Source organism: Cupressus sempervirens, chromosome 8, assembly GCF_028749045.1.
Source record: "Cupressus sempervirens isolate cs-2001-9-10 chromosome 8, ASM2874904v1, whole genome shotgun sequence".
Classification (NCBI taxonomy): Eukaryota; Viridiplantae; Streptophyta; class Pinopsida; order Cupressales; family Cupressaceae; genus Cupressus; species Cupressus sempervirens.
In genome coordinates this window covers 573,621,637-573,646,073 of record NC_143125.1, presented here as the reverse complement: position 1 = coordinate 573,646,073, position 24,437 = coordinate 573,621,637, and the positions used below count along the sequence as shown (strand labels likewise).

Below are 24,437 nucleotides of genomic sequence, written 5' to 3'. Positions count from 1 at the left end.
TATTGACTTATATATATATATATATATATATATATATATATATATATATATATATATATATCCAACTTGAAATTTTGATGCACAATTAAAGAGTGAGAAAATTGAGGAAGAGAATGACAATTGGACCAAACTCCTTCCAAAGAAGAAAAGAGAGCACATTGAATGAGTGTTGGGTATCAAATTGGTGACTACTTGAACCTTCTCTTACAAACTACATTTTGTGAAGTGGGAGGTTCTTCCTAATTCTTAGGTTTCTGAAGAAGATTTGTTCAAGTACAGTCAAAGTATTCCTACTCCTAAACTAAACAACGATAGATTCAATAGTTCAAGCCTTTCTAGACAAGGGGAGAATGATTTGGAGCATTGTCTAATAGCTACTCCAATCACAATTACAAATGTTATTCTCTTCCTTTGGGAGTCTAACAAAAGTTGCATGCCAACTCATCTAATTGACTTGGACTAGCCTCTCATTGTTTTGGTGTAGAGCTCTATTTAGGAAGTGATTATTCAGGGTTACACAGGGATAGATAGATTTAGACTTTTAGTTTTAATCTAGTTAACTAGAGGTTGTAATCACCATAGGGAGAGTTGTTTTAGTGGGGAAATCTTAAAATTAAGCAGACAATGGCTAAGATATGTTTTTAGTTTTGGGATGCTAGTAATTTGTGTACACATTTTTTATTAGTAGAATAATGGAGATGTTAACCTGTTTGGATGAAGAGTTATGTTTTTACATTTCTTTCTTTCTTCTTCTTTTTATATCAATTTTATAAAGTTTTAGGATGCAATATATAAGGTTCAAGTTTATGGTACTCTCTACATCACTCAAGCAAATGATATTGTTGGTGGGAATCTTGCAGTGACTCTTTCTTTAGCCTCCGTAGGTGCATAGAATAATTGACAAAAAACAAATTATTTAACATGTTATAGCAGATTCAAGAGGAAAATTCATCGTTCTTTGTAAACGGGTGTATCTCTTGCAATGCTATAATGATTTTGTAGATTGTTTGGTTCCCTTTCTAAGTCCAATAGAAATTCAAAAGATTCAATAAGAGGTAGACAAATCTCATTTCATCAAAAGATGTATGGAATCAATATTCTATCAAACTATATACTTAACTAGAACTAGAATATTTGGAGGGGCTCTAGTTTGAGTAGCATACATCACTTGCGAATGAATTTTTTTTGGCTGAGGTATGATTGTCACTAATTTTGAGATGGTTGTTTCAATGCAGACATTAAGATAAATATGTAACTTCTTATCATTTTATTATAAAAAATATCTCTTATTATTAGATTCAATTTTAAGTTGTTTGAAAATGTACAAGTCGGTGAAAATCTGCAACATTAGAGAAGAGTTGTAACAAAAGGAGATCAAATAAAATCAAATAGTCTAGCAATATATTGTAATGGTTAGATATTATGTAATGATTGATAACTGAATAAGAGAAACAAGTTGTTATGGAAGAAAGTATTTAGAGTTAGTGGTTGCAAGTGTAAATTACAAATGTCAAAAGGGTGGAGAGTTATAGGAAATATTAGAGACACAAAGAAATTAAATGATTTAGTAAAAATTGGAATGTGATAAATATAAAGGAGATTTAATAAAATGGAAGTATGAGGGTAGATATAGGACAATATTGAGAAACACATATAAATTAGAATTGATTAAATTTAAACTTTTTCATTAGAATTTGAATGTTTAAGATTAAAAAAATGGATCAAATTTGTTTGCAAAATTATTTACAAACTATTTCATTTGAGTTATTAATGAAAGATAATGTAAAAGAAGGTTTCAAAGACACAAAAAATAAAAGCTTAGAAAGAAACATATATTATTTAAAGTCAACGACCTTGATACAAGTTATATATATATATATATATATATATATATATATATATATATATATATATATATATATATATATATATATATATATATATATATATATATATATATATATATATATATATATATATATATATATATATATATATATATATATATATATATATATATATATATATATATATATATATCAAGCAATCAATCTCTACTTTCCCTTCTGCAAGAAATTTAATAATAGAAGAAACAACTTACAAAACATGTACATATCTCATAATGTTCACAACATGTACAACTAGGTTTAATTATATATAATATCAGAGCTTTTATGGAATTTGATTGTGTCTAAAAGTTTTAGCATCAGCATTTCAGATCACACACAGTGATCCATCATCAGGATGAAGAGCAAGAGAATAGAAAAAATAAGTAGCAAACTAGAGGAGACACAAAGATATAAAAAGAAGAAGGAATGTGGGGGGACACGAAGACCGAGATGGGAGATCATTAGCTTTAATTAGCTTCCAAGACAACACTTTAATTTTGAAAAAGATTAATTTAATCCATAAAAATAAAAATATATCTTTAATCATCGTCATCGACAATAAACAACACTGTCATCTCATTGTTTCTCTGTAATAAGCTTACTACACTACTACAAAGTGAGTCGTTTTAAGATGGTTTTTAAAGACAAAAAATTATTCTCATCTTTAACTTTGCCTTTATTTTCTTTCTTATTTATATTTTAATTTTAAATTATTATTTTTTTCTCACATAACGCTAAGTCTGAGCGGGAAATTTATTTCATCGAAAGATTGAAAAACAGTTGGAGTGGCAAACTAATTTCATCCTGCCCAAAAAGATACATGGCAGAAAAAAATGCGTAGGAGCCAGTCATGAAAGGTGTGCAGCTAGATTGGATGTTGCAGAGTTTGATGATTTCTTTGCTACATGGAAATTTGGGTTTTGAAAAGGCCTATGGATAGATAAGGCTCCGCTTTTGACTGTTCATGCATTTTCCAGTACATATCAGTATTGGGGTTTTTCTTTAATCCGGGGGGGGGGGTTTAATCGTTACCATGGTGGAGATCTAGATTTGGTCAGAGTAAGAAGGATGATATTGTAAGTGGATAAAACCAAAATTGATAATACTAATTTCATCACTTTAGCATAGAATAATAAATTTGTTAACTCAACCTAATTTTTTAAAGATGGATTTGGGGAATAATGGTGGTTTGGGGGAAAACGTCAAGAAAAAGACAATTCATGCAGAGGTATCTCTTTTGGGGTAAAATCATCTTGGTTCTAACATTCACAAGCGGATCAACTGTAAGTAGTTTTGAATTCTATACCGCCAGATTTTTTTCTTCCTTAATTTAGATATGTGAATAAGCTTTTAAGATGCCTTTCATTTTGTCTAGAAAATTCTGTGATTTTCTTATCTATGGAAGCGTCATTTTCACCCTGTTCAGAACACTTTGTTCCTACAACATGTTTGGTTTGCACTTCCCCAATTACCACTAGAGCCCCGAGATCTGGATATTTTGCCTGAGATCAGAGGATCAGAGAATCCTTGTTAGGCATTGTAAATTTGATTTTTTCTTAAATTGATAATTATTTTATCATTCAGATCTGTGTGCTAAGAGACCCTAATTTTGGCCTCTAAGGACCCTATGTTGGAAATATGTAGGCCTCCAGGTTTGGATTTTTTTCCTAAGAGTAGAGAATCCTTGCTAGACATTGTAAATTTGGTCTTTTCTTAAATTGATAATTATTTTATCATTCAGATCTGTGTGCTAAGAGACTCTTATGTTGGCCTCTAAAGACCCTACGTTGGAAATATGGAGGTCTCTAGATCTGGATGTTTTTCCTAAGAACACAAAATCCCTATTGATAATTATTTTATCATTTAGATTTGTGTGCTAAGAGACCCTAATATTGCCCTCTAAGGACCATGCGTTGAAAATATGGAGGCCTCTAGATCTGGATATTTTACCTAAGAATAGAGAATCCCTATTAGACACTATAAATTTGATTTTTTATTAAATTGATAATTGTTTTATCATCCAGATCTGTGTGCTAAGAGACCCTAATACTGACCTCTAAGGACCCTGTGTTGGAAATATGTAGGTCTCCAGATCTCGATATTTTGCCTAAGAATAGAGAATCCCTAGTAGGCACTGCAAATTTGGTTTTCTCTTAAATTTATAATTATTTATGTGCTTAGAGACCCTAATGTTGGCCTCTAAGGACCCTCTATTTGAAATATGTAGGTCTCCACAGACCCTAATGTTGGCCTCTAAAGAACCTACTTTGGAAATTTGTAGGTGTTGTTTGATGTCAAGGAATAGTACAAGATTCATATAGGTTTTGTAGATCTAAAAATATCATGGATCATGGGAATTCATTTTTTTTTTTCTAATGTGCATGCCCTAATACTAATGAATATATTATTTTTGCTAAACCATCTTCTAAATAAACAAAATGTATATGCCCTTATGCAAATATTATTTAAATTAGTTGTATCACCCACTCAATTAAACTGGAGTTGTGTTTCTTTTCTTATTGTGATTGTTGTTATGTTGTAATCATAGATTCTTGAGACAAAGAATCAAAATGTTAGGTGGGTGGGAGGTAATTTGTAATTAGGGGTTTACCAAAAAAACCCTAGGCCTATTTGCACTTTGTCTATGTTTCCTCCCACCCCTGTGAGGATTTCTTATGATGTCTTACCCCAACAGAGTACTGGATGCTTCCCTGAGCCTCATGTGCAAGAATCTAGCTGGTTGGATGAGCAATAGATAGATATCTAGCTCAAGCCATTGAGCCAGGGACAAATTGATCAACATCAAACAATTTTACCAATTCCTACTATTTAGGTTGATCCAACTCTCTACTGTTGAGGTTGATTCAGAGTAGTATAAGTAGGAAACACATGTGCAAAATAGGAAAAAATATTTATGTTGTATTTACATCTTCCTTCTTACCAAGGCTTATTATTTATTGATTTTAAATTTCAATTATTATTAGTTTCTTTTTGTTTCTAGATTCAACTGTGTGTGATTTTGTAACATCAATATTTCAAATCACACCTTGTGATACTTAATTTGGACAAGTAAGAGAGTTTTAAAGAGAAAAAATTGCACCCAATTGCATCTAAAAGAAAAGAGATATGGCTCATAGTTGACCACTGAACTGTAGTCCCTTTGATTTTAATTATGCTTTTAAAATTTTCCAAATAAAATTACTAGTTGAGCTCACCATATCAAATTTTACTATACAATTATTTTCCAAGGATAATGACATGGAATTGATAGCCATTTTTTTGTTATAGATACCTTGCACATGCATCTACTATGATTTCTAGAAAATGGATCTGTCAAGATGGAGGGCTAATGTTATTCATGTTACAACAACCACTAACAAAGTGGTATGTTGTTTATAATATTGAGACTTTCTATTTGAACAAAGAATTAGACATCTAATATTTTATGTAGTTTGTAAGATGACTTAAAATATGTGGTCGATTTGAGAATATCAGTGCTCACAACTAGTAACAAGAAGCTTTGGTGGGGCTTTTAGAAAAGAAAGGTTTCGTAGGATTTTGGACATGGGAGGGGGTAAAGGATAATATAAGCTCTTGTTTTTAGCCCTCTAAATGTGATTAAGGTGAAATAGGAAATATTTTGACCATATATCAACTGCAACCCCTCTCCATAGAGCCCCATCCTAAGAAACAAGAATAAACTAGAATTTGGTAAATACTATAGTTTTATCCTTTGTTTAATTTATAAAGACAACATCCCCAATTTACGGCCTCACTGACACTAGATTGTGGGGTAAATTTGGCAAGTTCTAAACATTAATCTTATTTATTCATGTCAATTATCATAATCTGGGGAACAAAGTGAGTTTAAAACAAGCTCATTAACACTTGTTTAATGTGTTATTGGTTTAACAGAAAAGAAAGAATATGAAAAATTCACATGAGCACAATTTAGATCAATCTTTACTTAGTAAAAATGGTTACGATTTAATGATGCTATCTACCTTTGATAGGGATCTCTTCATTTGAAACAATGAAGTCAAAAGGTGAAAGTAAGTGTACTAAGAGTATGCATTCATTGCAATCTGTGCCAACTTCTGCAGCAACACATGAAAGGCACTTCAATAAATCACCATGGTGTATTAGATAAAATTTGACAAGTGATCTAAAAAAACTTGCAGACCTACCTATTAGTTTAATAGATGGCGAACCTAAAGCATGGGATGGAAATATACATGTGGATATAGGCTATTAGTTTGATTCTTTTAGAATTCACTGTGATTATTGTGCATTAGATTAAAACCCTGCAGCAAATATAACTTGTTAATTTCCCTCTTTCTCATTTATGCATCTGCTTCCTAAGGTAGAAATATTTGTTGATAACTCACAGTTATCTAACTTGATAAGATAGCAACATTGGCAAGAATTTTCAGTTTGCACAACTATCATCAGTCATTGGAAACCACAATTATTGGATCTGTAGCATAACCTCGCAGTTGGCTTGGGGTCCTTGGAGATATTAGCACTGTGTATACAATAGAATTATTTCTAATCTATTTCTCTAAGTTGGGAGATAGTACATTTTTTGTTGGGGCTCTTTTGGCTTCAGAAAAATTATGTGGTGTTGTTTTCCTTGAGACATTTGGTGCCTTTGTGGTAATAAAGGTTATCTCTATCTTTATTGGGTGTACATTTCATTATGTTGACACTATTGTGCCAATAAGACTTGGTCAAATGGAATTGCCACTTAATGATCTAGCTGTTGTTAGTTTTCAGATGTATTTTGGAGTGTCAACTTCATTGGTGCATTCCTTGTGGTCTTAGGATCAATTCTTGATAGGAAAAGTATAATATAGTTTTGTTTTAAAAACAAATGTGTGAGAAGCCAATCTTGACTGGAGAGCAGAAAATAGAGCTCTCTCTATGGATGAAAAATATGTAAAGAGAGAAACATGGAAATAAAATATTCTTGCATTTTATAGAGAACATCTTACTCGGTTGCATATAAGTTTGTTTGTTTTAAATATTGCTCATTAAGATGAAAGAGAATGGTTTCATTATTGGCTGCACTGATGACAGTATAGAATATATCCTTGAACTTGTTTATATTATTGTGTCTTGGGGAATGAGATCTTTTGAATTTGTCCCACGGATGAGTGCTTGAATTGTGTGGCTCTTTGCTCTGCTTGTTGCTTTCTTGTTTCATGGGATATTTTAGAACATTAGCAGAATTCTATCTTACCTTCATTTGTTTTCTTTGAAGACTCTTTCAACAATTCCTCACTGGACTTTTTCTTTTCCTTTTAACCAAATCCTATTTTAAAAACATACAGAACTTCAGTCATAAACAATGTCATCTAGGAATCTGGTGCTTTTTCCAAACTTGAGAGGTGTGGTAAACTTTATGGTTGTCTTCTCTGATTCCTTCCTTACAGAGGAAAACTCATATTCTAACCTTTCACGATCTTCTTTCTTCATTTTCAAATGGTTTCTCATGCCTTCTTGAATCTTTTTCCCACCTTAGCTATATTGTCCTCTTTCAAGAGGTACCTCAAGCTTCTAGTTCCTCTTTCTAAGCCTCCTTATCTCAACAATAGTGCAATAGAGTTATTCCTCAAAATCTTCATCATCATTTTCTTCTTCTAGATTTTTATCAACATTCTCGTCATATTCTTTTAATTCATCTTTTCTTTTCTTTTACGTACATCACAGTTTTCTCTTTCAAACTTGATGGTTCTAAGGGGTCATAATGGGTTCAAGTATGTTTCATTTGTCCCCTCATCAATTGCATTGGTGCTTGTTGATCAACACTTTGTTTCCCATTTCCTTTTCTTCTTTCCATGTGTGCTTCCAAAATCTATCTTTACGTAGTTAAGTTATCTTTGAAGGAATTGACTCTAATACTAATTGATGAGCACAAATTTATAATGTAGGAGGGTTGAATGGTGGGTGAATCACCATAACAAAAATATTTACCTTTTCAAACTTAATAATGTAAGCATATCAATTGCAAAATAACAATGTAAGATACAAAATTATACAAGGCAAGAAAAATATGAGTTTACATGGAAAACCTTATGGAAGAAACCACAACAAAATGTTGATTTATTAAATACATTTCTTACAACTTTGTATACACCAACCCCATGGTAAGCACCAATTTAGTGAGAGACAGCAATCTCTCCATTAAGAAGCACCAACTTCCATAAGAAAGTTCCACCTTGAATGTTGCTTCAACCGATGATTGTCAATTAGATCTTTTGTACCCCTCTTCTTTTTAAATTTACCCTACTTACATGATCTTCAAATATATCCTAGTAAATTGCTATGCACTTCTCATATCTAATAAAATCTTCTTAAATACCTTCCATAAATCTGCTCACATATGCTCATAAATCTTCTTTAGATCTGGTGAGTTGAAAGGTTTCAACTCATCATTCTCATCCATGGAGATTACATAAGCAATTTATAACATTGAATCCAATAATCAATGTTTCTCTACCACAATAAAAGAAAAGTCTGAACTTGTAATAGTAAAACGTGTTACCTCATCCGTGAAAATTATTGAAGGCTACCTTGCAACTGCAACAGCAAAAAGAGCCCTCATGAGTTTCTCAACCTCTCCAACCTAGGTCACATTAAAAATCACCTTGATCAAAAATGCAATTATTACCACATAAACCTCATAAAAATCAAGAGACCGAAGCAGGATCATGTACCCATTTTGATGTTAAAGAGGAAGCTGCTATGCTAAAAGATGTAGCTTGAGCTTCTGATGCGACAGCTTTAGCCAGAAATGTTTTACCATTCCGAGGTCGTCCAAAAATAAGTAATGCTATAAAGAATAGCAAGAATTCAAAAGTGATTATTGGCCACAAGATATGTAAATCATTTTTATATATCCAATATCCAAGAAAATTTAAAAGAAATGCACCTCGAGTTGGTTTTCTAAGACTGGTGAAAAGATCACTTCTTTTGGTAGGTAAAATAACCAGTTCCATCAAAGCTTGTTTTGCTTTTGCAAGTCTAGCTGAACAAGAAAAATGACAAAATATTAGAACTGACCTTAAAAAACTAGTATAAAATTACTGACAAAACTATAGAAATTTAAGTCACGTCGTTACTCTCTTACCAACATCATTCCATTTAACTGTTGGACTTCTATCAACAATCACTCTTTCTATTATTTCCAAGAGTTTTGGATCTACCCCTTTCACATTGATTCCATGGGATTGAGAACTACTGCTAATATTTGTCGGGGTACTTGTTTGAGAAATATTTTGCTTGGCACCAGAAAATTTCTGGGAAAATGATTGTGATCTAACCGGTATCTGAGATTTAACAGGACTTGAAATATTCTGTAAAATAGAAAGAGTCTTTTTTTCAAATTCATTAAACAGTTTCAAGTAAATTAACAAATCTAAGTAGTTCAAGGATAGCAAAGGTCAATGGACTATAATTTTGGCTAGTTTTTGAAATTATGAAGACTTTGAAACATTCTATAAAATAAAGGAAATTCTGGTTCAGATTCAGAAAATGATTCCAAGTAGATCAAAAGGTACAAGCCGAAATCAATGTGTTACAACTGTAGCCATCTTTTGTGGTTGCTGAGGCCTCAAAACATTCTGCAAAATAAAATGATTTCCAGTTCAGCTTCAAAAAGTGTTCCAAGTAAATTGTCAGATCCCCACAGTACAATTATAAAAAATGAGAATGCGTTACTGGTTTAGCTGGAGTTCGAGATTGTTGGGGTCTTGGAACTGTATGTGAAAAAATGGAATTTTAGTCAGGTTCATAAAATTATTTCCAATAAAAGTGAAAGACTCTTATTCCCCATTTAGAAGAATCCGAAATCAGTACCTGTTTTGAAGATGTCACTTTTGAAATAGCAGTTGGAATAAACACAAGAAACATGACGTGTGTCAGGTTTGAGGAAAAGATATCTCCAACTTACAATTAATGTAAACACAAAAAAACATTTCTTAAAGTGTAGATCCCTTCAGTTTTCCTGTAATCCCTGCCCTGGTTTTCCTATAACAGCCAAGTTTGGGTGAAACATGTAAAACTTATAACCAGCGAAAAACTCACAAAGATTTGACTAGAAACTGAGAATTAGAATTATAAGTTATTTGATAGGACTTGCCCCATCAAACTTTGGAGTGTAACTCACCAAACATGGAAACAACTAGTGAACTTGCATATTTTCCATCCATGAGTCTGACAGCTTGTTTGAGAGAGGACGTTCAGGGTATGGAGACGGATAATTTTGAAATTGGCTTAATCTGTATGAGTCCAAAGAAATTGGTTCTAACAAGAACAAGATCATAAGCATTTGGAATTATTATTTAAACATGTATGCTTTTTTTGAATTTTGACCAGAACAAATGGGACCCATATTGTATCCCTTCCCTAGGTTAGAGAAATGAAAGTGGCTTTGCTTCTTGTAAAAATCCTATCACGCCACTTTAATGTTAATGCTTTATTGCATTCTCTTGCAGTCAAGACATTTGGTATTATGTATATAGTACACTGTCATAATAAACTGTTAATGTTTACTAGTACTACTTAGACTTGTAGATCTATACTCATCTAGATCATTCCAAAGATTTGGATTATAGATCCATACTCCATTTGGATCATTCTAAAGATGTTGGTTATACTTTTCATGTTTATCAGTATTTCCTAGGATATATTTCCTGAACTTGGAGACCTATACCACACATCCAAGGCATGCTACCTATTAGATCTTAATTTCTACCTCATCTTCATAGCCTGCAATTGTTAAATCATATATTACATGAATGTATCATCGTTAAGGGTTACCAATAATAATATTGAACATTGACGACAATAGGAATCATCAATAGCTGCTAGGAAGTAAAGACATATCACTGTGATAAATGCTTAAAAGAATTAGATGGTTCTTTGAAGGAAAACCAAAGTGCAAAAGAATAAATGTTGCAAAGATAAAATAGGTGGTGGTTTCTGGTGTGTCGGGCTATACAGTGTTTTTGATGCACTGTTGAATCCTGATAAAACATCACATACACATGTCAAGGTCAACATTATTCTCCAATTATAAGATCAGCACCATCCTACTAAAGCTAGAGATCTAGACCTATTTCTCATTATATATTGGAATCTGCACAACAACCATGGGATAAGAATTGTTCTCAAGATCAATATTGTCCCTTATTTGCTCCCATTCATATTTTTCCTTAGGCCTCTTGCCAAACATTTCCACCAACACTATCACCACAACCATGCACACCCCTCTTCACAAACAACATCACTGACATTGCCAAGTAGTTAACAACTTCAAGCTTCAGTAGTGGAACAATAATGGGTGCTCTTACTTGTTCCCATATTAATACAAGCTACTTAGTCATGTCTTCTCAAGCACCTTGAAATGTCTCTAGAATGAGATTGGAATGAGACACCTAATCCATAGTCAGTCAATGCCACTAAATATGTATATAATGTAAAAGAATCCTTCTACCTTGCTTTATATGATGACACAAGTATGGATCTGGGCACCAAGTACTAGAGGATCTCAGTGTCTTGTCATTCCCCTACAACTCTATATCATTATGTACAGAACTAATGTTCTACTATTAGGCCTGATATTGGGATTTCAGCTATTGACAAGTTAATCCTGCAATGTGGGTGTTGCAAATCATGAATCCCAAGTCAAATGTCTCCACCAGAAACAAGGAGAGCTGCAATAACTCTATTTGGGAAAGATAGGTGTTTCACATGGACATTAGCCTTCAAACTTTCCAAATTTTGAATGGCTCAATTGAGAATGAATCAACTATCCCCTACTGTAATGCCTCTAGCTATCTTGTGGGCATTACTTGTAGTCCTAGTTGACCTTATTGCAATGCACACACCACAATAAATGAAATGAACATGAGCCACAAAGTCTGTAGAAGCAATACTATGGTTTCTTATGCTTGCTCTATAGACTACTTTGAACTTTATAGTACTAGTAGCATTAAGTAGTGGGAGAGACACCAAATGGCTGCATTCACTAATGGTCTTAGACTAACTATTGTGACATAAGAGAAGAAGATAAAGTGAAAGATTCTTTCTAAATATATGCTAGCATTAGGAAATTTTTCAAAAAGTGAAAGTTTAAAATCTTATTAGTCCCTACAGTCCCTGCCTTATATATAAGGCAGGCAACTTATGTTCTTATTTGTCTAGGATTGGTATTAGTTTAATATAAAGACAAATGCAATAATCTAAAGTTTAGATTGTTAAATTTTAAAAATAAAATATGATACACTATTTCTAATTTTTTGATCGATTAAAATAATTAATTTTTTAGGTTTACATATATTTCATAAATAGAAAGTGCTCTGTCGCTTATCCTATGCAACCTAATTTATATCTTTTCTCCAACCTTCTAGAGTCCTAATGTAATTTTATCTTGCACACATGTAGTGTTTTTAATCTCATCTATTGAGCTAGATATCTACTTCATGGCATAGAAAGAAGATAACACTTTGGTGTTCAACAGAACGACACATTTTTTGAGTAAGTAAAATCATGTCGACCTTTTGGAATACTTCCTATCATAATAGGAACAAAATGTTTATGTTTTGACTCATGCAAAATTTGTATGGTAGTTTCTATTGAATTGGCTGAGTTAACCTGCACTACCAAGATAGTTTGTTTCCTGGTAATGACCATTTAGTTTATATTGACTTTAATAACAACTGCCCCACTAAACAATTTTAATATTCATAAAATTCTTGTCAATATCAGTTGCTATATTATGATTGGTAAAAATAGAGTTTAGTTTTGACTCATGCAACATTTGTGTGATTACTTCTTTTGAATAGGCTACAAGTTAACCCACTCTGCTAATATAGTTCGCATGTTATGACCATGGTTTATATTGATTTTAATAATAAGCTTGCATATTTTTCTTGAGTTCTATAGCTTTCAACAGAGCCCAAGAAATTCCAGATCCATGCAAGATTGTGCTAAGAAAAGCTATAGAGAACTTTAGGACTGAAGTCCTTATTCGAGGCTTTTTCCTTTTCATATTTGTGGGTTGTTTTTTGTTTTCATTTATTTAGTGATGGTAGTTAAGATGATGGTGGATTACAACCTTAGAAATAATAATTTTGTAGGAATGAGAAAGGATGACGATGTGAGAGAAGCTGCATCTATAGGCCTGGAGAGCATGGAAAGGCTCATCAGGCTTCTCTCACAGCAATAATACAATAATATCTCTTTAGGATTCTCGCACAACAAAAATACAGTAATATCTCTAGTTCTGCTAGAAGCAGAATCATGATTTCTATTAGCTAGATGGACATGGACTGCAACACTAGTGCAGATGCAGTAGATAACAAGTTTAAGAAAATGGTGTCTCTGCTTGTCAGGATTGGGAATGCTAGGTTCATAAGAGGTCCTAATGTCAAAGGGCCTTAAATACCAACAACATTGCTATCTTTTGGAGCCTCAATGGAAGAACACAGTACAATTTTGTGTGATACTAATGTTTCCACCAGTCACATGAATAGTTCCAGGCCTATCAATGGGAGTGACAATGTTTATGGAAATAATTTGGGTAGAAGTAACAATTCCCTATTCCATCCCACCCCCAGGGCAATACAGGTTGCTAGGACTCATTCAAAAACTCTATCAAGACCTTAGTGACATCCCCTGTCAAAGCCTCAGCCTCTCTCAAGAAATCAACGAAAGCCACTCTCAAATCCTCAATCTCGTCCACTCACATAGCCCCAGCCTCTATATGTACAAAATATGTGATATCTATTGATAATAATTTTTTAAAAAGTGTTAAACTCATGTATATGTGTAATCATTGCTTATAGCATACTCAAACACTATCTCCATTAAGTATAATTTTTTGTAGTGATTTCACTAACATTCTTAATACTCCATATACTTACATTGTTTTAACTTAGGAAAAGTATGACGTACTTTAAAAAATATCTCTCAAGTTGTTATCTTTAGTGAAGGTGGACCTTTTCCATCATGTATTATCTACAAAACTCTTATTGGATGGGGATTCTTTGAAGCTGACATAAAAAGTGTGTGACTGAATTATCAACATGACTGGCTGCATAAGTGAGGTAATACAAGATTTATTTTTGAAGTGTAAAAAAACATGTTTATTTATTCATTGAGTCCTTTGAAATGACGTAGGTTGTCATCTCTTAAAGTTATGCATTTACATACTCAAATTTTATTTGAGCTTTCAATAGAAAGATGATAAAGGTATCCTCTTGAAATTGATATATATTTTTGAATTTCACAAAATGGATGTATTAGTCTATTGTTTATTAAATACATCTTACTTTACTATTTCTCTTGTAGAGAGTATTGAAAGAAAATGTTGTAGGTGACATAGCTTCTTAGCGTAGCAAATTAAAATCTATTACTTTATTTGGAAGGATAGCTCAAGTAGGTTAAAACTATGTCATACCATCATTTTCTTGATATCCTTGTAGAGATTCTCTTGCCTATAATATGACATTTTAATGATAATAAATCTAATATCTGATAAATTATGTCTTAAGAATTCTTGATCACTCCTATCTTATGAATAGTGATATTGCTAAATCCTTTAGCCTTGTCCATAGAAAAGAAAAGAATAATTATTTTGAATTCTTAAAAGGGTGTTAGCTCAGTGGAAGAGCACCTACTTTATAAGTAGAAGGGTGGTGGTTCGATTCCATCACACCCTAACATATATTAACTAATGGTTCAATAAGTGAGATTAGAGATGTGCATCCTTTGTATTAAGACAATATATTTTTTCATTATAGATCTAGTCCCTATAGAGACAAAATAAAATTGTCTCTCAAGAGACAAAAATACTAGTATTTTATATTGTCTTAAAAAGACAATATTAAAGACACCCACTTAAAGATAGTATTTCAGACAATATTAGAATTTTATATCATCTCAAATAAAGACAATTTACTTTAAAATTGTCTCAAATATTGTATTAAAACCCCCCTCTCTCTAGTAGTGCTAAGAGCTTATTATGTCGTATAGTGGACTTTCCCAGACCGTTTTAATTGGTAAACCTATTCCTTCAAGGAAATAATATTATATTAAATAAATAAAATTATAAATAACAAGAGATAAGGTTAGTTGGCACGACTTTACGAATCTTTTCGCAGCATCTCTTTGCCCTTGAAATTTGGTATCTTTACCCGGAAGATGCCAATGTTTCGAAAGTTGTCCAAACCGAGGACGAAGTTGTTAAAAGCAAGGGATTAGTACGAAGGGCTACAACGCTTCAAATACTTCTCCTGTTTGATTGCAGCGACATAGATAATGGCTTTACCCGTTGAATCCACCATATCTGAAGTAGATCTCCCTCGCATCGACATTTCTCAACTTCCCGGCCAAGATCTGATCCATCTTGGAGATCATCCCGTTCTCACCAGACTCAGAGACGCCTGCGAGGAATGGGGATTTTTCCTACTCGTCAACCATGGAATTCCGGCAGATCTTGTGGAAAGAGCTGAGAATGTATGCAGAGATTTCTTGTCCTTGCCCACCGAGGTCAAAGATAGAGTCTTGAATCTTACCCCGTTCGAAACTTACTACCTCTACCTAAATTATGAGGCCTTTCGTCTTGCAGACTGGTTTAATCAAGCTTCAATTGCGCAAGTGTATTCAAAGATATCCACAAGGGAACCCAGCTTTTTGGTATGTTATTCTCATTCCATTTTCTTTACCACTGAATCATTTCGTCCTGTCTAATATGATTATTGCTTGGCAGCGAAACAATGGCAACGTACGCTTCGTCGCTATCAAATATTGAAAGAAAAATGACGAAATCAGTCCTCGCAAGCCTCGGATTGGATGTCAATACTTTCTACCACTCCCATTTCCAGAAATACGCTTCAGTACTGCGTATAAACGGCTATTCATCTGAAAAGCTGTCCATTGGAGACGTGGCCTTCCAACCCCACACAGATTCGTGCTATCTCACAATTCTTTACCAGGATGATGTTGGTGGCCTTCAGATTCGATCTCGGTACGGCGAGTGGTTCAATGTCAAACCTCTTCCTCATTCATTTGTTGTCAATGTGGGGGACTCCCTTAAGGTGCAATATTTTCTCTCCACACGCCATTTTACTTGTCTCTTTCCATTGCTAACAAATAGGGATATAATATAAATGTTTGCAGGCGTGGAGTAACGAGCGATACCGCAGCGCAGAGCATCGTGTTGTTTACAAAGGCTGGAGAGATCGCGTTTCAGTTGGATTGTTCACTGCATTTCAAGACGACTCAGAAATCTGGGCGCCTGAGGAGCTTGTGGACGACAAGAATCCAAGGCGATACAAGCCATTCGTATACACGCATTCCAAGCATGAAATTATGGCTGACGAAGAAAATAAAGAGAAGGCTACAGCCCTCGATAAATTCGCGGGTATTTGAAGGCTTGAGTATCGTCTGATTCGTTCTTCTTTAATTGAAAAAAACATCAGTGTTTCTTTGAAGGTGGAGCATCGGTAATCGTTAAAATTGGAACAGGCTATCTCCCTACGAATTGTACGGTTGACCAATTTTCAAAAAATCTAAAATAATTATAAATTTTTCTGAAAATTTTAGAATTTGATCTTCATGATCTGAATAGTTTGTAGTCCAAAATAACAATTTTTTTTTTTAAAATCACTATTTTGTGAATCTAGAAAAAAAGTTGGACTTTGTTTTTTCTTTAGTGCATTTTGTGAGAGTAGCCTGTCCTAATCAGTAGGAAGCAAAGGCTTATGAAATTAAAAGGAGGCCCAATGCAAAATAATTTTTCAAAACGCTATATCTGACAAGAGAGATGATGCGAAAAATTCTTATAAGCCCTTACACTATTTTAAAATGCATAAACATGTGGTGAAATATATATTTAAGAAAAAAAATCACAAGATATAAGTAGAAAAAACCTTTTAGGTAAAAACGCCACACTCCAAAAGCAAGACTCATTTATCAACAAAAATAAGACTTACAGTAAAATTCCTATAGGCAATTCTCATCAGAAATAAATACAGTACTAGAGAACTCTAGAAAATACTTGGATTATAAATTGTTCTTAGAAAATATCCAATTTATCATCAAAAAATACAATAAGATGTTGTCTATTTGTAGAGCTCAACACAAGTGGACAGAGTCCAATAGTTTCAAAAAACTTCTCTAATGTCAAAGAGGTGTGTTGTGTCATGAATAATTTTTTTCTAAACAAATAGAATATTCCACATAGAAAATTCCAATGCAACAACTTTCCATGTGCATTACATACTTCATACTAGTTATCGAAATTGAACTCCACCACAAGTAATAGATTTCTTTTTTTAATGTATAGAATATTAAAGATACATATCTACAAAAAAGTGTTCCCATGAGTTCACTCGCATGCTGATAACACAACTATTCATTAAAAAAAAACATTAACATTGAAATTTGTAATACTACCTCCTTAATTATAGGACTTTCAAAATCAATTTAAAATAAATAAACAATAAGAATATCACAGTTGGAAATTAGGGAAAAATTATCCTAACATTCTTTGACAATGACCTATCATAATCAAGGCCCCCTAAGGTTGGAACACCATCTAAATTTATCAATAAAGAAAGATTGTAGTCATTATAAGAGTACCAATTGGAAGGAGCCTTGGCCAACATAAAATTTGAAGTAAATTCTTAATGTCAAGAAATATCTTTTATAGTTTTGTGCATCATCAAGTTTGACAAAATTATATATTTGTTTTAAGACATTAAAAATGTCCATTCCGGTGTTGTTATAAGAATAACATTTTTTTTAGAGGTGAGACAATGTATTTTCTTATTTTCTTAATAAGAGATTGAATATTAGTTAAAATTGTTAATGTAGTTTAGGAAAATAATTTAGGAGGAGTGATAAATATTAAGAAATAAAATTCATAATTGGTAACAAATTTAAATAAATATAAAATGGAAGCTATAAATATCTACATTAAATTGATGATATAGAGAATTAATTGAACAAAGGAAAACATATTGGATAACTTAGGCAATGAATAAAATGAAAGAATTTGTACTACAACTATGAGCCAAGAGAAGGATCCTACACTCTGCAAGACCATAAAAAATTAACAAAAGGAAAATCTGCTATAATTATAACAATTCAATTAAGGCTAAGAAATTTATAACTATTCATTATTAAATTTGTCTCTATAAGACCCCAAATAAATGAACCAATCAAGTTAAAGCATTAAGAATAAGTGATTACAATAGTATATTGCCTACGAAAAATCCAACAAGTTCCACATAGTGGCTAGTATTTATCAATTATAATTATAATATTTAATATTAAAAGTTTAACTATAACAATATAGTGCAAAAATAGAATTGATTATATAATTATAGTACATAAATGAAAGCAATGACAATGTGAAAATATAATATAAATATATAAAATAACATTTACTTAATATCTAAATCTATGCATAAATAGTAAAAAGTACAAAGTAATAATTAATTTTGTATTTATATAATGAGTTTAGAAGTAATTTTATAATAATACAACAAAATAATATTATAAAGAATATAAGGAGAATAAGAGAAGGCTATAGAGAATAAAGAGAAGGCTACAACTCTCAATAAATTTGTAGGTATTTGAACACTTGAGTATTATCTCATTCATTCTTCTTTAATTAGAAAATTGTCTAAGTGTTTTTTGTGAAGGTGCAACATTGGTGACCAAATTTTTAAACATTTGAAAATATCATGGATTTTTCTGAAAACTCCAACATTTGATCTTCATGATCTGCATAGTTTGTAGATGAAAACAACAATAAAATAATTAGGAAAAAAATTACTATTTTGTGAAATTTTTTTTCCCTTTGTTTTGCATTTTGTCTGCAAATTAGCATGTCCTTTAAAATTGAAACTTTTATTTTTGTTCTTTTCTTATCTTTCAAAACCTTTTATTTATATAATAAAGTGTTCTCAATTTTTTTCTTTGTACGTATGGTAGTTTTGGAGTTTTAACAAATTCTTTTGAGTTTTTCATTTTCTTTTTCTATGAAACCTTTACCTCTTTCAAAATATTTGTAAAATTTTTGTTGGTTACAATTTATAAATATAATTTTATCTTTCTTTGTTAATCAATTGTAAATTTTATGAACTTTTAAATTATCATTTAAGTATAAAGAAAAATTATGAATTTATTAACTTTATGAATCACATACATACAAGAAATAAGGATATATTTAATTTAGTACAATTTATTCTTCACTCTTATAACTTGTTCCTATCTATTAGGCAAGATCAAGAGAAAAAAATAATAGTATTTATAGTAGTCAATACTAGATGTGAAATCTCACACACATTAAATTAACTAAAAATTCAAAAGCTTTCAAAAAATTCAAAATAAAATATGTATACAAAATAATCTTAACAATATCTATGCAAACTAATTTGAATTGAGAAATTATTTTAATTTATCCATTCAACTCCCTAAAGTACAATGTTAATCATTCAAACATTGATTTACTGCTTATGACTAGATCACATTATCTAATGACTCATACTTACATTACATTGAAATTCTACCTTGTTATTCAAAGAGATGATTTTCATAATATACATAACATTATATCTAGATGGGTTGATGAAATTTAGATTACCAAGAGTGAAACATTTATATAATTAATTATTAAAAATGTATACAAAATTCTAAAGGTGAGAAGCAAGCTATGAAATTGAAAGGAAGCTAAATGCAAAATAATGTTTCAAAATGTTATATCTAACAAGACAGATGATAAAAAAAATTCTTATAAGCCCTTACACTATTTAAAAATGTATAAACATGTGATAGAAACAGATATTTAAGAAAAAAAATTCACAATACTAGATAGAGGTGGAAAACACCTTTTAGGTAAAAGCCCCACACTCCAAAAGTAAGACTCATATATCAATAAAAATAAGACATATATAAAATTCCTATAGGTGATGCTCATAAGAAATAAATACAATACTAGAAAACTCTAGAAAATAGTTGGATTATAAATTGTTCTTAGAAGATATCCAATTTATCATAAAAAAAATACAATGAGATGTTGTGTACTTGTAGAGCTCAACATAAGTGGTCATAGTTCAATTGTTTCAAAAAACTTGAAAAATGCCAAAGAGGTGTGTTGTGTCATGAATAGTTTTTTCCTAAACAAATAGAATATTCCACACCTAGAAAATTCCAATGCAACAACTGTCCATGTGCAACACTTAGCTCATATAGTTATCAAAATTGAACTCCATTACAAGTAATAGATTTTTTTTGTGAATAGAGTGTAGAAAAAAAATATTAATATAGAAATTTGTAAGACTACCTCCTTACTTGTAAAATCAATATAAAATAAATAAACAATATGAATATCATGCTTGGACTCGAAGGTTATAAACTTGTTAGTAAAGAAAGATCATGATTTGTAATCATTATAAGAGTAACAATTGGAAGGAGCCTTGGTCAACATAAAATTTTAAGTAAATTGTTAATTTCCAAAAATATCTTTTATGTTTTTGTGCATTTATCAAGGTTGAGAAAATTATATATTTATTTTAAGACATTAAAAATGTCCATACCTATGCTGTTATAAGAATAACATTTTTTTTTAGAGGTGAGACAATGCATTTTCTTATTTGCTTAATAAGAGATTGAATATAATTAAAATTGTTAATGTAGTTTAGAAAAATAATTTAGGAGTGATAAATATTAAAAAATTAAATTCAAAATTGGTAAAAAATTTAAATAAATATAAAAGAGAAACTATAAATATCTACATTAAAATTAACAAAAGGAAAATTCCCTATAATTATAACAGTTGAATTAAGGCTAACAAATTTATAGCTATTCGTTATTAATTTGCTTCTATAAGACCCCAAATAAATGAACCAGTCAAGTCAAAATGTTAAGAATAAGTGATTGAATAGTATATTGCCTAGGAAAAATATAACAAGTTTCACATAATGGCTAGTATTTGTCGATTATAGTTATAATATTTAATATTAAAAATTTAATTATAAAAATATAGTGTAGAGATAGAATTGATTATACAATTATAGTACATAAATGAAAGCAATGAAAATGTCAAAATATAATATAAATATATAAAATAACATTTACTTAATATCTAAATCTATGCATAAATACTAAAAAATACAAAGTAATAATTAATTTTGTATTAATATTATGAGTTTAGAAGTAATTTTATAATAATACATCAAAATAATATTTATAAAAAATCAATTTATGTAATAATAGAAAATAAAACAATTTCATTTTTTTTAATGAGGTAGTGGATGCAAACAAATTGGCTTAAAACCATTATTTCTCCATAAAATTTGTCCATAAGATGTCAAATTATTAACCAGTGAGAGTCAAGAAAAAAATATTGTTTTCATTTTGTTATTTAGATATTGTACACATTACTTTAGAAAATAATTTAAGAACTTTAAAAAAATAAAAATATTTCGTTCTAGTTAGTTCAAATGAGTTTGGTTAATAACTAGTTAAACCAAACTAATTACAATAGCATATGCCTATCGACGAATACTAATAACACTTATTTTATTTAACCATCAATTCAATAGTGAATACCTTTTCATGGAGCTCCTTCCTCCTTACACAAAATTAGCAATAGTAAAAGGAAAGATAAAGAGCACAAAAAAGGGTCTCACAGAGTTAAAGGGGGTAAGAAATACTAGGAAACTTATCCCTAGATGTCTTCTCTATTGTTGGACTGTTTTCTTTTTCTTTTTGTTATTAATGAATGCCTTTTCCTAGAATATGAAATGCTTAAATAGAAGTACGAAGAATCACATTCTAAGGTGTGCACTTCAAGAAACCAAAGTAGATCTGATTTTAATCCAAGAAACTTAGATGCAAAAGGAATGTTTTGATTGAATGGTTGTCCTATGGAAAAATATATCATTGTGAACTCGCAAAGGGTGTCAGGAGGATTAGAAATATTGTGGAATAAAAAAAAGATATCAGGTACCTTAATCTACTCTTCTCTAAACTCTATTATTTTGAATTGTCATGATATTATGTTTGGGTAGTGCTAGAATATGGTCAACATCTATGCTCCTAATAATAAAAGTCAAAGGAAATATTGTTGGACCTCCTTGGTGAATCAAATAGGAAACAAAAAATACCATTACATTGATGGTTGAGGGGGACTTTAACTCCCATGTTTACTCCATAGAGAAGTTAGGTAGGAATGAAGACTACACAGATAGTATGATAGATCTTGGGGAGTTTATGTTGGATTGAGCCCTTATAAACCTAGCTATACTAGAATATAAATTATCTTGGACTAATAGAAGGCAAGGGAATAGGGGGTAGGTGCACCAATTTGTGGTTCCAAAAGTGGGGTATAAGTGGACACGTTTTTTCTGAAATCAACAATTTCTAAACTTCAACAAGAATTTGAAGATACTTATGCTAAAAATTTTGAAATATGACAAAAAAAAAAGTAGTAGTCCTTTGAATCAAGTTTCTAAACTACTAATTTTTTTTCAAAATGGTTTAGTTTTAGGTCCTCAAAAAAGGGGGCCACATAAATTGGTACTGTTTATTCTTAAAAAAACGTAACACAGTACAAAGTGTGGCCTCCCTAAAATTTTAACTTTTTTTTAAAAAAAAATTCTTTAATCACTTTGGTCAAAAGTTACCTAACATTGTGTAGTTTATCCTTGATTTTTTGGGTAATTTTATAATGTGTATTTTTTTTAATGAATTTTTTAATTGGACACATCCCAAAAATGTGAAATATCTATGTGCTCCCCCTAGAAATGATTGGAAACTAATCTAAAATGAAAACTTCTTTTTTTCAAAGTCTGTAGAATGGAGTCTAGTTTCTAAAAAACTATTTTATAATTAGTTGACCCAAATCAGCCTATTCTTGAATAGTTTGACCCAAATTAGCCTATTTTGGAATAAATCAACCCAAGATGCCCTATTTTATAATAGGTTGACCCAAATTAGCCTATTCTTGAATAGTTTGACCTATTCTAGAATATGATTTCCTTTTCAACTAATTCCCAAAGGACTTTATGCTAGTTTTGTGTCGAGGTTGCAAATTGTGAAATCAACTGATCCTGTCACACTATTCTGTGTTCATTTCTAGAAACCACTATAAAAGGAATCCTAGGAACCTCATTTTCACATCATAAGCTATCCAGTAGACATCCATCATCATTATAGAAATTACCAAAACTATTTAAGCAAGCATATTTTCCAAAGACATTTCAAGCTTCCATCAAGAATTCAAGGAATTCAAGACTCAAGGGTCCTTTTTGAGAATTTCTACTCCAAGATGTAGTGCTTCTTTGTTAATCAAGTGAGGAGATCCAAATTGTAGAATTTTTCATCTTATTCATTGATGCACATTTAAATCCCTAGCTCTACAATGTGATTTTGTTAGATCCATTGTATTTGTGGGGATTTCCTACATCCTCCATTAAAAATTCAACATTGATAACAAGCAAGCATTTTAAAATCAAGGATCTATTGCTTTATGTCTTTAAGAATTATGTTTATAAGGGTCCATTCTATTTCTTCTATGGCATCCATAAGGCAATGAATATAAGATTCTTTTAAACAACATTCATGAAATTATGGTAGATGAAAATTTAAATGTGAATTTGACACCACAATTCCAAAACTATATCAAATTAAAATTATGATCTAAAACTTATAGTTTGACATAATTTGTTCATGGAACCATCTTTTAGAAAGACTAGTTAACTTATTCAAAAGTTGTGGGAGAGCCATCCAATTCTTTTCATTTTACCTAAATGATTTCCACTTAAATATATACTTAATGAACATTGAATGCATTGAATCAAAGTATTTAAACATAGTTTAAATAAAAAGATAGTCGTAGATATAGAGACAAATTAAAGGATTTTCATTGTGGCCTAGATGATATTGTATATGGCATCAATGAAGTATAAATTTTGTAGATAAAAATATTCAAATGTTTAAATACATACAAAATCTATAATCTTACATAAATTCATGATAGACATCTTAAATAGTCATTTTCATTAAAATGAACTTGATAAGAAGCATCTTGTTTTCTCTTTCTAGTAGATGCAAGTTTTTCTCATTCTGGGTTTTTGTTTTCATTAGGGAGATCACATTTTATGATAAGAAGTTAGGTGATCAAATAGTTATAGATGCTTATTTATTTGTTCTTAAGATTTTAAGTGTACTGATTTCTTCTACGATTATGTGTATTATTTGTAATCTGCAAGGAAATCCCCTTTTTTATTTTCATGTAATACACTCATCTACTAGAATTAACATATTTGAGTACAAAGTAGTGTAGAGCATTGGGTTTGCCATTATTGTTGCATGGATTTCAATTGTAGTTAGGTCTTACATGGTATGTTACTTTGGGAATACATAGAAAAAAATGCAATTTTATTGCATAATGTTTCGGTGATAACCAAGTGTATGGATGGCTAGATCAAAATGTCTTGAAATACAAAATTGTCAACGAGATTTGAT

The 24,437-nt window shown here is 31.0% G+C and overlaps 1 non-coding gene and 2 pseudogenes across 1 annotated transcript; all 3 read left to right on the top strand.

The window, feature by feature from the left end:
- Positions 1 to 5,865: 5,865 nt before the first annotated feature.
- Positions 5,866 to 6,713, top strand: LOC149543687 (uncharacterized; annotated as a pseudogene).
- A 3,351-nt stretch (positions 6,714 to 10,064) lies between these two features.
- LOC149543685 (C4-beta,C20-epoxidase-like) lies at positions 10,065 to 16,328 on the top strand (annotated as a pseudogene).
- TRNAI-UAU (transfer RNA isoleucine (anticodon UAU)) lies at positions 14,546 to 14,617 on the top strand. Its single transcript has one exon. It is a non-coding gene; the product is annotated as a tRNA-Ile (tRNA).
- Positions 16,329 to 24,437: the final 8,109 nt, after the last annotated feature.